Below are 20,096 nucleotides of genomic sequence, written 5' to 3' on the forward strand. Positions count from 1 at the left end.
TGACTCATGAAGGAAATGCTCAAGTCAAGGAGACTAAAGCTCTCGCTTTAATCCAGAAGTATGAAGCCTTCAAGATGGAGGATGATGAAGACATTGAAAAGATGTTTTCAAGATTTCAAACTCTTACTGCTGGATTGAGAGTTCTTGACAAGGGATACACCAAGGCTGATCACGTAAAGAAGATCATCAGAAGCTTACCCAGAAGATGGGGTCCTATGGTGACTGCATTCAAGATTGCAAAGAATCTGAATGAAGTTTCTCTGGAAGAGCTTATCAGTGCCTTGAGAAGTCATGAAATAGAGCTGGACGCAAATGAGCCTCAAAAGAAAGGTAAGTCTATTGCATTAAAATCCAATATCAAGAAATGCACTAACGCTTTTCGAGCTAGAGAAGAAGATCCTGAAGAATCAGAATCTGAAGAAGAAGATGAACTGTCCTTGATCTCCAGAAGGCTAAATCAACTCTGGAAGAACAAGCAAAGGAAGTTCAGAGGCGTCAGAAGTTCAAAGAAATTTGAACGTGGAGAATCTTCTGATGACAGAAGATTTGACAAGAAGAAGGTCATGTGCTATGAATGCAATGAGCCTGGACACTTCAAGAATGAATGTCCAAAACTTCAGAAGGAAAATCCCAAGAAGAAGTTTCATAAGAAGAAAGGTGTTATGGCAACCTGGGATGAGTCAGAAGATGATTCAGACTCTGAAGATGAGCAGGCTAACTGTGCGCTGATGGCGACAGAAGATGACGGATCAGAATCTACATCAGAATCAGATTCTGAAGAGGTATTTTCTGAACTTACTAGAGATGAGTTAGTTTCCGGTCTAACAGAACTTCTGGAATTCAAGTCTCAGATTAGTCTCAAATACAAAAAGCTGAAAAAGCTATTTGAATTTGAAACAAAGAAGCTTGAGTTGGAAAATTCTGAATTAAAAGAAAAACTTTTAAAATTATCCAATAATGTTGGATCTCCTTCTGATTCAGAAAAATCCACTCCTAGTCTAAACCATATTCTGAAAGAATATGATTTAATTTTCAGGAAGTTCTTATCTAGAAGTATTGGCAGAAGTCAGCTAGCTTCTATGATATATGCTGTGTCTGGAAACAAAAGAGTCGGCATTGGTTTTGAGGGTGAAACCCCATACAAACTTGAACCTGTTGATGAAATGAAACTCACATACAAGCCATTGTATGATCAGTTCAAGTATGGCCACTCCCATGATATTAGGCACACTTCACATGCTCAAAGTTTTCACATAACACACACCAAAAAGCATGTGACACAACCTAGGAAATATCATGAAACTCACATTAAAAATTATCATGCTGTTCCTCCTATTGCTTACAATGTTAAACCCAAGTTCAATCAGAACTTGAGAAAATCTAACAAGAAAGGACCCAAGAAAATGTGGGTACCTAAGGATAAGATTATTCCTATTGCAGATATCCTTGGCTGCAAAAAGGACAAAGCACAACATGTCATGGTACCTGGACTCTGGATGCTCACGACACATGACAGGAAGAAGGTCTATGTTCCAAGACCTGGTGCGTAAGTCTGGAGGAGAAGTCAAGTTTGGAGGAGATCAGAAGGGCAAGATAATTGGCTCTGGAACTATAAAGTCTGGTAACTCTCCTTCCATTTCTAATGTACTTCTTGTAGAAGGATTAACACATAACCTCTTATCTATCAGTCAATTGAGTGACAATGGTTATGATATAATCTTTAATCAAAAGTCTTGCAAGGCTGTAAATCAGAAGGATGGCTCAATCCTATTTACAGGCAAGAGGAAGAACAACATTTATAAGACAGATCTGCAAGATCTTATGAGTCAGAAGGTGACTTGTCTTATGTCTGTTTCTGAAGAGCAGTGGGTCTGGCACAGAAGATTAGGTCATGCTAGTTTGAGAAAGATTTCTCTGATTAACAAACTGGATCTTGTCAGAGGACTCCCTAATCTGAAATTCAAATCAGATGCTCTTTGTGAAGCATGTCAGAAGGGCAAGTTCTCCAAACCTGCATTCAAGTCCAAGAATGTTGTTTCTACCTCAAGGCCATTAGAACTCTTGCACATTGATCTGTTTGGCCCAGTCAAAACAGCATCTGTCAGAGGGAAGAAATATGGATTAGTCATCGTAGATGATTATAGCCGCTGGACATGGGTAAAATTCTTGAAACACAAGGATGAGTCTCATTCAGTGTTCTTTGATTTCTGCATTCAGATTCAATCTGAAAAAGAGTGTAAAATCATAAAGGTCAGAAGTGATCATGGTGGTGAATTTGAGAACAGATCCTTTGAAGAATTCTTCAAAGAAAATGGTATTGCCCATGATTTCTCTTGTCCTAGAACTCCACAGCAAAATGGAGTTGTAGAACGAAAGAATAGGACTCTGCAAGAAATGGCCAGAACCATGATCAATGAAACCAATATGGCTAAGCATTTCTGGGCAGAAGCAATAAACACTGCATGCTATATTCAGAATAGAATCTCTATCAGACCTATTCTAAATAAGACTCCTTATGAATTGTGGAAGAATAAAAAGCCCAACATTTCATATTTCCATCCTTTTGGATGTGTATGCTTTATTCTGAACACTAAAGATCATCTTGGTAAGTTTGATTCCAAAGCTCAAAAATGTTTCCTTCTTGGATATTCTGAACGCTCAAAAGGCTACAGAGTATACAATACTGAAACATTGATTGTGGAAGAATCAATCAATATCAGGTTTGATGATAAGCTTGGTTCTGAAAAACCAAAGCAGTTTGATAATTTTGCAGATTATGATATTGATATATCAGAAGTTGTTGAGCCAGGAAGCAACGCATCAGAAGCAGAGCTTCTCAGAAGCAAAGAATCGGAAGATCAAGTATCAGCTTCTCTGGAGAATCTAAGCATTTCTGAAAAACCATCTGTCAGAAGATCATCCAGACTCATCTCTGGTCATTCAGAAGATGTCATTCTTGGAAAGAAGGATGATCCAATCAGAACAAGAGCATTCCTTAAGAACAATGCAGACTGTCAATTAGGTCTTGTATCTTTGATCGAGCCAACTTCTGTTGATCATGCTCTAGAAGATCCAGACTGGATAATTGCTATGCAAGAAGAACTGAATCAGTTTACAAGGAATGATGTTTGGGATCTTGTTCCTAGACCAGATGGATTCAATATAATCGGTACAAAATGGGTCTTCAGAAACAAGCTCAGTGAGAAAGGTGAAGTGGTAAGGAACAAAGCCAGACTGGTGGCTCAGGGTTATAGTCAGCAAGAAGGGATTGACTATACAGAAACCTTTGCACCAGTGGCCAGGTTAGAATCTATTCGTCTATTAATTTCATTTGCCACTCAACATAACATCACTCTCTATCAGATGGATGTTAAGAGTGCCTTCTTAAATGGTTATATAGATGAAGAAGTTTATGTCCATCAACCTCCTGGTTTTGAAGACTCTATGTCTCCTAATCATGTTTTTAAACTAAAGAAATCGTTGTATGGATTGAAACAAGCTCCCAGAGCTTGGTATGAACGTTTAAGTTCTTTCCTTCTGGATAATGGTTTCACTAGAGGAAAAGTGGACACTACTCTCTTCTGTAAAACCTTTAAAAGGGATATTTTAATTTGTCAAATATATGTAGATGATATTATTTTTGGAACATCTAATGCTACACTTGGAAAGGAGTTTGCTGAGTCTATGCAGGCTGAGTTTGAAATGAGCATGATGGGAGAACTCAAGTACTTCCTTGGAATACAAATAAATCAAACATCAGAAGGAACGTATGTTCACCAAACCAAGTATGTGAAGGAACTTCTGAAGAAGTTTAATCTTCTAGACTGCAAAGAAGCCAAAACTCCTATGCATCCAACATGCATCCTAGGTAAGGATGAGGTAAGTAAGAAGGTAGATCAGAAGTTATACAGAGGTATGATTGGATCTCTTCTATATTTGACTGCTTCTAGACCTGACATTCTGTTCAGTGTTTGTTTGTGTGCTAGATTCCAATCAGATCCTAGAGAATCTCATTTAACTGCTGTTAAGAGAATTCTAAGGTATCTGAAAGGTACTACTAATGTTGGCTTAGTTTACAGAAAATCTAAAGAATACAACTTAGTAGGATTCTGCGATGCTGACTATGCTGGAGACAGAATTGAAAGAAAGAGTACTTCAGGAAGTTGTCAATTTCTTGGAAGTCATTTGATCTCCTGGTATAGCAAGAAGCAAGCAACTATTGCTCTATCAACAACAGAAGCAGAATATGTCGCTGCTGCTGGTTGCAGTACACAGATGCTCTGGATGAAGAGTCAGTTAGAAGATTATCAGATATATGAGAGTAACATTCCTATATTCTGTGATAATACTTCTGCTATAGGTTTATCTAAGAATCCTATTCTTCATTCAAAGGCTAAACATATTGAGATTAAACATCATTTCATAAGGGACTATGTTCAGAAGGGTGTTATATCTTTAAACTTTGTGGATACAGACCATCAATGGGCTGATATCTTTACAAAACCCCTGGCTGAAGATAGGTTTAAGTTCATTCTGAAGAACATCAGTATGGATTTATGCCCAGAATGAGAAGATGAGAAGTTCTTACGTATGAGTATCTTTTGAAATGAATGTGGATTTTTTTTTAATCAGAAGTTCTGATTGAAATCTTTTAGAAATTATGATTCAGTTATTACTAACGTTTCATTGTCTAAGTTGATTCAGAACCTCTTTTAAAGCAAAACAGCTGTAACGTTTTATCTCGGGATGGTAAACCTGTCGTTACTATTCATGGATAAGCGCGCGTGCAGTTGAAGGGACGCCGACCATAGGTAACTGTGCTAGTCACCTCATTCGTCTTTATTATCTCTCCTCATGTCACGTAACATTAAATGCTATCCATCATTTGTTTCATTTTATTTTCTTTTAAATACTCTTCAAACGCTTCTCCTTCCCTCTTATATTTTCTCTATTACACTCTGTTTTTGATTTCCTTCTCTATCTCTTTGCATTCCTCATCAAGTTTTTCTCTCTCTCTTCCGTTTTCTTCTCTTGCTCAAACAAAGTTTTTCTTTCTTTTAAAAATCCTAGTTCAAACCTAGCGTTCATCTTGAATCCTTTGTCTGGATCTCTTAATCATGCTCTAAGCCTGTTGAAGATCTATGACTCAAAGGCGGCAGATCTCTGCATATCTCGGGATGGCTCTCCTAATACCTCTCAAGTCATACCTCTTCTTTGATGTTGTTATCAACTTTCACCCAAAGACAGAAGACTTTCTTGAGTTATGGGAAGAGGTTAAGAATGATATTCTTAACTTCTATGTTAAGGGAAAGCCCCGTTTGCAACAGCAGTTCTCTGTCTGTGAGCTGTCCCTCTCTTCCTCTTTGGTCTCTTGAATCTCTCCTACAGTGGAGGTTCTAGTCTGGAAGACAAGAAGACCACGGGGATTCTTGATGGGTTGACACAGAGTGTGTCTTGCTAGGGTTTTGTTTTTAATTTTGTAGTCATTTCCTCTTGGGATGACTTTTTATGTATTTGCTAGGAATGTTTCTCATCTTGTTAAACATAGGAACCTTTTGTAATATCTTTTGATTATCAATGAAAAGTTTCTTTGTTTTTACATTCCAGTGATTTTATTTGTCGTTTTATTCATCTGAATCTTTTGAAATATTCTTTTTGATGTTATGACAAAAAGGGGGAGAAGATAAATGATAAATGATTTGATTAATCTATCAGTTGCTGGGTAAAGCTCCCACACATTTACTAACAAGAACTGCAAGTTCTATATGGTTTAAGTGTTTTGCAGGTATAAAGAAGTGAAGAGAATCTTCAAAGCAAACACAAGAAGCAAAACCATAAGAAGTATTATTGTGTAAAAAGAATAAGCTCATGGAAACTGAAGCAAGCTGAGTGCTGTCAAGCTTCAGAAATCAGAAGCACAGATAAAAGAATAAGCTCATGGAAACTGAAGCAAGCTGAGTGCTGTCAAGCTTCAGAAATCAGAAGCACAGATAATAGAATTTGATCCATATTTGTCTATTTGATCTGACAAAATTCTATTTGCTCTGATACATTATTTTAGCCTATATGGCTCTGATACATATCATGTGTTCTAATATACATTTTATGTTCTGACTCGTTCATGCTGACTTTTGTCGTTTAGTTTTTGTTCTGTAACATTTCAGGATGTAGAGATGCTCTGATGATGCTCTGGTACATTCAACAATGTTCTGATACAAATCTAGCATGAAGTGATGTTGGTAGAAATTCAAAGCTCTGAAGCTATCCGAGGGAAGCAGAAATCAGAAGCTGGGAATGTTCTAAAGATCCAGAAAACTCAAGTTCTGAAGCTGTCCTAAATGGAAGCAGAATTCAGAAGCTGTGAATGTTCTGAAGATCAAAGAAATTCAAGTTCTGAAGCTGTCCTAGATGGAAGCAGGAATCAGAAGCTGTGAGTGTTCTAGGGATCTAAAGAAATTCTAGTTCTGAAGCTGTCCAATGGAAGCAGAAGTCAGAAGCTATGAATTCTCTAAAGACAGAAGCTTATGTGATCGTCTCTACCGAAATAATCAGGGAAGTCTTTTATTAAAGTTCTTCGAGTATTTATTTCAGGGGGAGATTATTTATCTCAGGGGGAGATTGTTAATCTCAGGGGGAGACATATTCATATGCTTATGCTATAGCTGTGTAATTTGTCTTTTGCCGTCTGCTCTTTCTGATCGCAAATTCATATCATTTATATATGTTTTTGTCATCATCAAAAAGGGGGAGATTGTTAGAACAAGATTTGTTCTGATCAATTATCTTAGTTTTGATGATAACAATAATATGAATTTTGCTTAAGATAATATGGTACTCTAATCCAATGCAATTTCCTTTTCAGGAAATATATAAAGAGTATGCATAATTCAGCGCTCAGAAGCTTTGTCTCAAAGGGTTCAGCATGCAACATCAGAACATGGTCTGGCAAGACATCAGAAGATGGTCGAAGCAGAATCAGAACATGGGTCTATGGAAGCATCAGAAGAACATGAGATCAGAAGCACTGAAATTCTGATGGTATCACGCTCAGAAGCACTTCAAGGTCAGAAGATCAGAAGATGCTTTGCACCAAGCTGTTTGACTCTGATGATATTCAAACGTTGTATTCACAAACATCAGATCAGAAGGAAGTACACGTGGCAAGCTACGCTGACTGACAAAAGGAACGTTAAAAGCTACTAAAGGCAACGTCAGTAGACACAGCGTGAACAAGGCTCGAGGTAGTTGACAAAAGCGTATAACATTAAATGCGATGCTGTACGGAACACGCAAAGCATTAAATGCACTCAACGGTCATCTTCTCCAACGCCTATAAATATGAAGTTCTGATGAGAAGCAAGGTTAACGATTCTGAACAAAAACAACTCCTATTAACTTGCTGAAACTCTGTTCTATTCAAAGCTCAGAATCTTCATCTTCATCAAAGCTCACTACATTGCTGTTGTAATATATTAGTGAGATTAAGCTTAAACGTTAAGAGAAATATCACAGTTTGTGATTATAGCTTTTAAGAAGCAATTGTAATACTCTTAGAATTGATTACATTAAGTTGTAAGGAACTAGAGTGATCGTGTGGATCAGAATACTCTAGGAAGTCTAAGAGGTTATCTAAGCAGGTTGTAACTAGAGTGATCGTGTGGATCAGAATACTCTAGAAAGTCTTAGAGGGTATCTAAGCAGTTGTTCCTGGAGTGATCAGTGTGTGATCAGAAGACTCTGGAAGACTTAGTTGCTGACTAAGTGGAGAACCATTGTAATCCGTGCGATTAGTGGATTAAATCCTCAGTTGAGGTAAATCATCTCTGCGGGGGTGGACTGGAGTAGTTTAGTTAACAACGAACCAGGATAAAAATAACTGTGCAATTTATTTTTATCTGTCAAGTTTTTAAAGCTACACTTATTCAAACCCCCCCTTTCTAAGTGTTTTTCTATCCTTCACAAATACATATAAGTCATGCATTGCATACATTGGCAGATACATTACACCACACCTTTTATAGGTAGTATTCTTTAAGACAAACCCTACGATCCTTTTTAGGAACCTTTTCAGGTAGTCTTTTCTAAGACATTCATCATCCTTTCTAGGAACCACTTCAGGCAGTCTTATTTAAGATAAATTGTCATCATTTCCAAGAACCTTTTTAGGTGGTCTTCTCTAAGACATTCTTTTTCTTTAAACCTTCCTAGGTAGTCTTCTCTAAGACAATCATCGTCGTTTCCAAGAACCTTTCTAGGTAGTCTTCTTTAAGACATTCTAAGAACTTTTCTAAATAGTCTTCTTTAAGACATTGCCTTTCCAAGAACCTCTTTAGGTAGTCCTTTTTAAGACATTCCATTTGCTAAGAACCTCTTCAGGTAGTCTTCTTTAAGACATTCTACAAACCTTTTTAGGTAGTCTTCTTTAAAACATTCCATTTCCAAGAACCTTTTTAGGTAGTCTTCTTTAAGACATTCTACAAACCTTTTTAGGTAGTCTTCTTTAAGACATTCCATTTCCAAGAACCTTTTTAGGTAGTCTTCTTTAAGACATTCTACAAACCTTTTTAGGTAGTCTTCTTTAAGACATTCCATTTCCAAGAACCTTTTTAGGTAGTCTTCTTTAAGACATTCTACAAACCTTTTTAGGGAGTCTTCTTTAAGACATTCCATTTCCAAGAGCCTTTATAGGTAGTCTTTTTTGAGACATCTTTCAACTTTGTCAGGTGGTCTTCTTTAAGACAAATTTCTATCTATTCTAAGAACCTTTCCAGGTAGTCTTCTTTAAGACAAATTTCTATCCATTCTAAGAACCTTTTCAGGTAGTCTTCTTTAAGACAAATGTCCATATCCATTCCGGAAACCTTTTCAGGTAGTCTTATATAAGACATTATTTCGTTCCACTCATCACATCACATCAATCAATATATGCATGAGCATAAGCATTATCATGTACATCAAAACATCCAATTCAAAACTTTTGTGCTAGGCTACATTGTCCACCCGATTCCCGGTAACCTTACCGATGCCAGTAATCTTACTGTTGGTTTATTTCCAATCACCTGATCGATGCTTCCAGTAACCTTACTGATGCCAGTAACCTTACTGAGGTATCTTTTCAATCACCTGATCGATGCTTTCCGGTAACCTTACCGATGCCAGTAACCTTACTGAGATATTCTTACCAATCGTCTGATTGATGCTTTCCGGTAACCTTACCGATGCCAGTAACCTTACTGAGATATTCTTCCCAATCGCCTGATTGACGCTTTCCGGTAACCTTACCGATGATAGCAACCTTATTGTTCATTTCACTCATAAAGCATACATACATACGCACTAGCATATGCATGTCATCTAATGCATTCACATATCACAAAAAACCCAATTTTTATTGGCCATCCAAATCATTTTCAAAGTCAGTTCCCGTCTGACTGTTACATCAAAATCCAGTTCCTGTCTGGTAGTCAGTTCCCGTCTGACTGTTACATCAAAATCCAGTTCCTGTCTAGAAGTCAGTTCCCGTCTGACTGTTACATCAAAATCCAGTTCCCGTCTAGTAGTCAGTTCCCGTCTGACTGTTACATCAAAATCCAGTTCCCGTCTAGTAGTCAGTTCCCGTCTGACTGTGACAACAGCCCAGTCTCCGACGCTCGAGTCGTGAGTCTAAAAACAGGTGAATCTCTTTCATGCAGGTACGCTTGTCAGAATCATGGTAGGCAATTCCTTTGGTGCAGGTGAGCTCGTCCGAACTAGGGCAAGTGATCTAAATGGTGTAAGTGAGTTTGCTATAACCCTAGCAAATAATCTTAATGGTGCAGGTAAGTTTGCGATAACCCTCGCAAACGATCCTAATGGTGCAGGTGAGTTTGTGATAACCCTCGCAAATGATCCTAATGGTGCAGGTGAGTTTGCGATAACCCTCGTAAATGACCCTATTGGTGCAGGTGAGTTTGCGATAACCCTCGCAAATGATCCTAATGGTGCAGGTGAGTTTGCGATAACCCTCGCAAATGACCCTATTGGTGCATGTGAGCTTGTTAGAATCATAACAAGTGATCCCTCTTACAAGTCCTCGCTATGTAAGACTCAGGCTTTAGCAGGACGGTTAGTTTCTCTCACACTCGAGCACAAGGTTTTTTCAAACGATACTTCAATTGGGTTTATCACGTTAGTCCCTCGGCAGTGATGTTCCCCAAAATTTCATCAACAATAAGCAAAGGTTCTATCTTTCTTTTCAAAGCTACTAACACATCTCAACTAACAATCATGCATCATTCAACTAACATACTTCATTCATACATAATGCATATGCATACATCGCTCTTATTTATTTTGAGAGGCCTACCGCATCATACATCGCATGCATCATATCATTGCATAAAATTCAGGTTGCCTTTTTAGGTCGTGCTACAACCAAAACACAATGGTGCTTTTTAAAAGCACGTGTTTCAAACTCCAAAAGGAGGGACATTTATCCTGGGTGGCATTTGTAAACCCATCTCCCACATAACTTATTCCCAACAAATGCAAATTTCGGGGCATTCTCAGTGTCCAATCATCTTATACCCTTAGATCACGATAGGCAGACGTGCCTATCTGACTCTTCAGGTTTAAGAAGATTGAACAGGGGCAGCTGTCATACCCCAAAATTTGCCCGGTCAATTTATGTCTTTTAATTCATCAAGAATCAAAATCAAGAATCATGGGGTTTGACATTCCTATTGTCAAACTTGCGTTCTTATAGAATATCCTGAGTTAAAATGAGGGTTAAGGTTAGAAGGTGTTTGGGCTCAACCATCTTCGAGATTTCTAGTCCGTTTCACAGTTGATCATATAACTTATGATTTTTTGTTGGACTATTAATTTCAATATTTGGTTTAATCATTTTTAACTATTATTATTATTATTATTAATTAGTCTGATTATTAATTTCAATATTTGGTTTGGTTATTTTGTATTATTAAATAGTATTAGTACTAACTATTATTAATTAATTTTAATATAATTATCACATTCATCAGTTTCAATTATTGTTATCTATCATTATTTTTTTACCTGATTTCCTTTAGTTAAATAAAAATATACTATACTAGTATTTTAATTACTATTATTTTATTTATTACTATTAGATATTATTATTATTAGGTTATTAAAACTCAAATTAAGAAAAATAAATCATGAAATTAATGGGGAAATGTCACATATTTGATTTATTGGGATTTAAACCAATTAAAATAAGGGGTTAGTAAAATAACGTGGAGTTAAAGCTGGAAAAACACAATTTGGACCAAAAGGGAAGAACTTGATACAGAAGGTTTCAATCAATTTCCTGGAAATCTCAATCTTCTCAAATAGAAAGATTTAAGCCATATTTGTTGACCTAAATCAATGATATATAAGAAAACAACAATTGCAAACAGGGAGGGGAGATCTGGCCGCTGGACACGTTAAAGAACAATTTTTTTTCCAAGAACAACAAGATTCGGGTTCAAGGATTCAGGCTGGTTTGAGACGAATTCAAGACTAGAATCGATTCTGTAGTGTCTCCTGAAGCTACCTGCAGCATCCTCAAAGCTTCACGCGTCCCGAACGCTCGCCTATACGGTCACGGTTTGGCGTTTCCAAACTTGAATCGATTTGTTTAAATTACGCATGATAAACGAAATTTAATTATAAATTCATGTTCCTGATGTTGAAACGAAGCTTCCCATATGGTTTAATTTCTGTTTAAGTACAGGAATCAAGATCTGCCATTGTTAGGTCACGAAGGTTACAGATTGGGGTTTAAAATTACAGGAAAAATTGGACCATAAGACCTATGCCATTGTGTTCAGATGATAATTTCCAATTGATCTATACCCTCTCTTACGATTTATATTGCGTATTTATTGATTTTGGAATTCGCAGGGGTTATAGCAACATAGATAAACTGTTGCCAAAGGTTTTTCCAGAAAAAAACAAGTGAAGGAGACGATTGCAAATACTGGGCGCGGGTTTTTCCTTTTAAAATTAATTGTTTCGTTTCATATATTATTTATCGTTTATGTCAATAACAACATGGAAGAAGTGGTGTAGTGGTGAATGGGTTCGCCTTAAAGGCCTTAGCGCGCAGGGGCATGGGTTAAATCCCTGCCTCCTGCATATATATTTTCTTAAATTTCCTTTGCGGATTCAGTGCGATGCAGCTCCTAGGATTTACCATGCGCCCTCATGTATCAACCGTACGATCCTCCTCCAGGTTGATCTAACGCCCAAGAATTGTGATTCCATGGTGGACACTCAAAGATCCATCACACCAAATCTCAGCCCAGGTTCCTCTATGTTATTTATCTATTTTATTTTTATATTTTAGATTAAATATTAAATATTAGTTTTTAATTAATTTGTTTAAATTAGGATTAGAATATCAAACTAGGATTAGGGTTAGGAGTATAACATTTTCTCCGATTATGTCAATTATTCGACTTAATTGATTTAATTAATTTTTAATTAATATAAAAATCACTAAAAAAAACCCCTTTAAAGCGTAAGTAATAGGGTTTTCCCGATCCCATTTGTCCAAAGTATCGAAATATTAGGATTCAATTTATTATTCGTTCCGACTAAATCTATTGGTCGCGATGGTTAATAATCGATTAATTTAATTAATCAAATCCTATAAATTAAAATACACATTATTTTGCTAAATGGTTTTAACCATCTTATTGGTTATGATGATTAGCATATTTCCCCTTATCAATTCGTTATTATTTGTAATCGAATCTATCGATTATGAGGGGTAACGATAAATTAATAAATTAATAATTAAAATACATCAATTTGCTAAAAGTGATAATCGAATCAATCGATTAGAATTGCCAGCAATCCTTTACTAATCTGTTAACTATGGTGATCGAATCTATTGATCATTGCGGTTAATGGTACAAATTAAATCAGGGTTGTACGCCCAAAACACTTAAAATACATCAAATCACAAACCACGGATTTTCATCTCTTCAATTCTGCGATGTTCAAACTACGATAAGGTAATTTAAAATACCTTCGAACTTCGCATTTCAAAACAATTTCTAAACAACTTCAAACCATTCAAATCAAATTCTAAGGCGTACAATCCTGTGCCCGAACTACGTTGACTCTGATTCTCCCTAAGGAGATACGTAGGCACTTGGATAACCAAGGCGAGTCCCCTTCCTCAAAACCTCCATTCAGTTTAAATCTCAATTTTCCCCCTATCTGATTCTTTAGCTATAAAACCTTGACAGTTAGCCACAAACCTTTATCTTTGAATGTTAGCCTTTAGGAAAGGGTTGAGGGTGCCTAATACCTTCCCTCGACCTGAATATAGTATCTTACCCTGATCTCTCAACTACGTAAGGTTTCCTATTCGCCTTGGTAGAATAGGTGGCGACTCTCTAAGTTAAATTTTAGGCAGGTTGCTACACAGCGTCATAGGTACGTTACTCAATATACAAGGAAAGTCTAAGGATGGCCTCAACATAAGGAAGGACATGGTAAACATGGGAATGAGAACTGAATTGGGACCCATGACGAAAGGAAAACGAACATATCTGCCACCTGCTGTTTACACTCTATCTAGAAAGGAGAAGAAAACATTGTGTAAGTTCCTCAGTGAAGTTAAAGTTCCAGAAGGCTACTCTTCAGATATTAGAAGACTTGTGTCCATGAAAGACCTCAAGTTAAAGAGTTTGAAGACGCATGATTGCCATGTTATAATGGAACACTTTTTACCAATAGGTATACGTTCTATTCTACCAGAAAAAGTAAAAAGCGCAATAACTAAGCTGTGTTTCTTCTTCAGGTCTATTTGCAGTAAGGTGGTTGATCCCGCGATCTTACCAACATTGCAAAAAGAGATAGTTGTTACTTTATGTGATCTTGAAATGTATTTTCCTCCCTCGTTTTTTGACATAATGGTTCATCTAGTCGTTCATCTTGTGAAAGAGACACAATTGTGCGGACCAGCTTATATGAGATGGATGTACCCTGCTGAACGTTATATGAAAATATTAAAAGGGTACGTGAAAAACAGAAGTCGACCGGAGGGTTGTATTGCCGAACGATACGTTGTTGAAGAAGCGGTTGAGTTTTGTACTGAATATCTGTCAAATGTTCAATCAATTGGACTCCCCAAATCTCATATTGTCGAAAAAAAGAAGGAAAAAGGCTAATTGGAAATAAAGTTGTGACAGTATCAATGGTCGAACGGGATCAAGCGCACTTGTATGTTCTGCACAATGAGATTTAGGTTGAGCCGTATGTTGAAATGCACAATGTAACACCCCAAATTCTACCCGAAAATATCATGCGTGAAATCAGAGTATTTTAAAAACTATCAACAAGTATTTGGGATATCACATTTACTTCATATTAACAACTCATAAACAGATACATAGCACTTTAATCTCAGATAAGCACAAAACAACTTATAACAGCTCTTAGACAAACCAACTTCATTTTGATATGCAGCGGAATCATAACATTCAGCTTTATAAACAAATCATCTTATTTAATCGGAAACAAATTCAAACATCATAGTACTTCTCAATATCCAATTTGGAACTCAACAACTAAAACATGAACAACATAGAAACAACAATATAGACAACCCCCCGAGTGCTACGTATCAGAGCGACACACCAACTGGATACGATGAACCTATAAACTTCCATAGTTATACTTGAGTACCTGCTCATTTCCCATGGTAGGGAAAACATCAGCAGAAGGGGTGAGATATCAAACATTATAAAGGAAAGTATGATAATACATATAGCAAAGATAAAATCATACACAATTCACCACTTCTCAATATAAGCAATTTGCATCACAACAATAATGTTAACTATCAACTATAACAATGTATTCAACTTTACAAGTATGTCATTCAAGCACATAATAATATATACTTCATAATCACAACGTAAATTAATACAACTATCAACAATGGCAAAACATGGTTCATATATTCCACATATATACATATATCATTAATACATATATATATATATATATATATATATATATATATATATATATATATATTTGCATTCTCATCATATACGTTTCATTTACATATATCACCAAAATCATGTATCAAACATCACCAAATTTAATTATCACATCTCATGCACACATAACAATCACCTAATCACATAATTACATATATTCAAACATCACATAACTCCAATGTAACTCAATGCAAGACATGTGACTCTATGCATGTGGTACCCAATATGGACCCAAAGTTCCACCGCTTCCGATTCATATAGAATCTAGCCACGCTTCAGATCCGGACAAGACCAAAGCCACCAAATGTACACATATATTTTATCGCTTTCCGATTCACTCTAGAATCCAAGCCACGCTTGTGTTTCAAAGCAATTCCACCTATGTTTCAAGGCACACTATGATATGAATGTATGTACAATCTCACAAATATATGCAATTAAGATCATCTCTACCATCTTAACTTTCCACATATCACAATAATTCAACTCTATGAATTATCCACCAATTGTACAACATTCACAACACACACACATCGTTCACATATGAGAGGCCAATTAATCAATTACGATTCACACAATCCAATTAACACTAGTAATCATACTATCTCATGTTAATTCTCATTTTTGTCAATTATACATGAACACACATTTTTAACATCAAGCAATTAATCATTAGAATTAATGCTAACCAACTAACCATAAAGAATCAATATTAAAACAACATCATTGGCATGACAATATATATTTCTCAACATACATATTCAAGCCAAAACACAATTACAAACAATTTCTCAAAATACCGTAATTTACCGATAAACCGAATAATTGGTCCAAGTCCAAGTATATTCCAATCACATAGACTTATTGGAATCAATTCAACTAATAATTTAACTATCCAATTAATAATTAAACTATATTAATTTCAATTCAACTATTATATTTCTATTCCATTATTTTCCAATTCTATAACAAAACCCATTATTTCACTATCAATGGTTTACTCACAACAAACATAACAATCTAATACACATAGATTATCAATTGCACACAACTTATCACATTTATATCATCACATTCCAACAAATCATCAAATACCCAAAATTGCAACATAGAAGAACATGGATATCAAAGTATAGAATTAAACCCACTATAACATACTATCATACAACCCTTTAGCATGAAAGAACCCCACCCTTACCTTGGTAAATATGGACTCTTTCACCATAACTCTAAGCTTTTCTCCAAAAGAAATCCTTTCTAACATCACTAGGAGACACACCTAAAAACCAGTTCGGGAATCAGCTTATCAGACGAACTTAAAATCCTCAAAATCAAAATCGCTCCGGTCAGAACTTACCTCTATGGGTCAGGAACGTTGTGTCCAAGTACCGCAACGATCCAACGGTTGGATTGAGAGAAACGTCCGTTTTTCTAAGGCGACTCTTTGCTGAAACATAGCTGCGAAAATGAGAGTTCTTCTACCTTTTCTCTTCCACCATTGTTCTCTTCCCTTTTGCCTCTTTTCTCTTCTTCCTATCTTTTCCCCCAAATGAAAATAGTAACCTCTAAAACCCTAACCTTCTCTTACTATCTCACTTATGTAAATTGGGCTTAACCCACCAATCTATCACTTAGGCCCATTTAGCTATATCTCTCATACAACTTAATAAACCCAAATAACACTAACACAAACACACATACAATTAAATATTTCAAATAATTATTATATCATATAATAACTAAATAAATAAGCAATTATTAAAAACACCAAATAATATAATTACTAATATAATTAATAAAAATATTAATAAAAATTGGGATGTTACAACTCTCCCCCACTTAGAATATTTTCGTCCTCGAAAATACAATCGACACAACCAACTCATCGCCAAAACTACACTTACTCTCTCCAGACTCACACGAACACAAAGGCATTCCACAACTTCGACCATACAAAGCTTCAAAATACAAGCTCTCAAAAGATCCTCAAGCTACTAAATTATCTTCTCCGTCTGACCATCAGCTTGCGGATGATAAATAGAACTCAAACACAACTTAATAATCAAAGCACTCTGCAAAACTTTCCAAAATCTAAAAGTAAACTTCAGATCTCTATCAGAAACAACACTCGACAAAATACCATGCCAACTCACAATTTTTTTCAAAATACAACTTTGCAAGTCTCTCCATCGGATAATCCATGCTTATCGGAATAGAGTGAGCAAAATTCGTCAATCCATCTACAATGATCCAAATTGCCTCACAATTAATCGATTTCCTAAAAAAACCCAAAACAAATCCATAGAAATGCTATCCCACTTCCACTCAGGAATGGACAACGGTTGCATCAAACCAGACGGTTTCTGATGTTCAATCTTTGACTTCTGACAAGTCAAACACGAATACACAAATTCCGCAATATCCTTCTTCATACCTCGCCACAAAAATAACTTTCTCAAGTCTTGATACATCTTAGTAGCATCAGGATAATTACTCAACCACTTCGATGCCCTTCATCCAAAAATTCTCTTTTTCAAATCCAAAACCCCAGGAATACAAATTCAATCACGACATCTCATGACACCGTTCTCATCAATCCGAAAATTATCACCTTATCCTCGACCAATCAATGTCATCTTGTCAGCCAATTTCAAATCCGATTTCTAACCTTCTCTAATCTCATCAGGAATACCACAAGTAAGCTTCAACATACCAAACTCAAATCTCGAAATTATTCCATTAATTCCAATTCTTGAATCATTAACATAGACATATGCAATTATTTCCTACTCAATGCATTGGCTACAACGTTCGCTTTTCCCGAATGATAATTCAAAGCAAAATCCTAGTCCTTCAAGAATTCCAACCACCTTCTCTGTCTCATATTCAACTCTTTTTGATCAAGCAAATACTTCAAACTCTTGTAGTCACTATACACATCGAATCTCGATCCAAATAAGTATTGCCTTCAAAGTTTTAAAACAAAAACAACGGCGGCCAACTCAAAATCTTGCGTCAAATAATTCCTCTCATGAATCTTAAGTTGCCTTGAAGCATAAGCTACAAATTGTCCTTTTTGCTTCAACACAAAGCCTTGCAAAACCTTCCTTCTTCTTAACCAACAAAAACAGATGCACATCACGGTGACACACTCGAACGAATCAACCTCTCCTCAATTAAATATTCAAATTGACTCTTCAACTCTTTCAACATCAGAAGCAGGCATCCAATATGAAGCCATCGATATAGGACTAGTTCCAGGAACTAAATCGATCGAAAACTCAACTTTTCATTCCGGCGGTAAATCACTTACATCTTCATGAAACACTTATGCAAATGTGCCAACTATCGACAATTCCTCAATTGTTCTTTCCTCATGAACATCCAAAGTTGCAAGCAACCTAAACAACATCGCACCATCTTGCACAAACTCATTCACTTCCAATATTATCAAGCTGGTAAGACAAGTCTATCCTATTCCAATACGATTTTGTCTACTATCAACAAGAGATTAAGGGTGATCAGTTCCTCAATTTGTCAATAGATAGCCGACAACCATAATGGTAGCCTAAACCATCGTTACTCAACTGCAATATAATCCTTTACGTCACCAAAAGTACCATACTTAAATAACTCCCAAAATCATCTGAACATGCTAACACACCTTATGATAACATTAGAACAAAATTCCTTTACACCATTATCAACACTTTTTATTCTTGGAATCATACTCGTCCCTTTGCATTTCTAACTCCGACTTGAACATTCCAACAACTTCGACAAATTTTCCAATCTCTTGCCAAGGATCCCTTGACAAGGTCTACCGTAATTCGTCGCTTAATAATTATTCTTACATCAACATCCTACGCAACGGTTACTTAAACTGATAACTTCACAGTCCACCAATAATGCTGAATATGACAACTTCCTAAATTCCATCTTATAACAATTGTCCTTATTCCAAGACGTTCAGACTTGTTAAACAACCAAAATCTTAAATCCTTGTTACCTTCGAATTCGGAAACCAACAAACTTCTACATTGCTTGCTCTGTCTCCTTAAGAAATATATTGCACCAATAACTTACAACTGAAACATATCCAAGAAGCACAGCTTCTTCCCTACTTCGCTCAAACTAACCCTGCAACAAAACGAACAAGTACCAACAGTGTTTCACACACATGTCGCGTACTAAGGCATAAAACACTAACATCATTCAACTGTCACACAACTCAACTGACTCGACAAGTATTTGGGATATCACATTTACTTCATATTAACAACTCATAAACAGATACATAGCACTTTAATCTCAGATAAGCACAAAACAACTTATAACAGCTCTTAGACAAACCAACTTCATTTTGATATGCAGCGGAATCATAACATTCAGCTTTATAAACAAATCATCTTATTTAATCGGAAACAAATTCAAACATCATAGTACTTCTCAATATCCAATTTGGAACTCAACAACTAAAACATGAACAACATAGAAACAACAATATAGACAACCCCCCGAGTGCTACGTATCAGAGCGACACACCAACTGGATACGATGAACCTATAAACTTCCATAGTTATACTTGAGTACTTGCTCATTTCCCATGGTAGGGGAAACATCAGCAGAAGGGGTGAGATATCAAACATTATAAAGGAAAGTATGATAATACATATAGCAAAGATAAAATCATACACAATTCACCACTTCTCAATATAAGCAATTTGCATCACAACAATAATGTTAACTATCAACTATAACAATGTATTCAACTTTACAAGTATGTCATTCAAGCACATAATAATATATACTTCATAATCACAACGTAAATTAATACAACTATCAACAATGGCAAAACATGGTTCATATATTCCACATATATACATATATCATTAATACATATATATATATATATATATATATATATATATATATATATATATATATATATATATATATATATATATATATATATATATATATATATATTTGCATTCTCATCATATACGTTTCATTTACATATATCACCAAAATCATGTATCAAACATCACCAAATTTAATTATCACATC

The sequence above is a fragment of the Vicia villosa genome, linkage group LG6, assembly GCF_029867415.1.
Source record: "Vicia villosa cultivar HV-30 ecotype Madison, WI linkage group LG6, Vvil1.0, whole genome shotgun sequence".
NCBI lineage: Eukaryota > Viridiplantae > Streptophyta > Magnoliopsida > Fabales > Fabaceae > Vicia > Vicia villosa.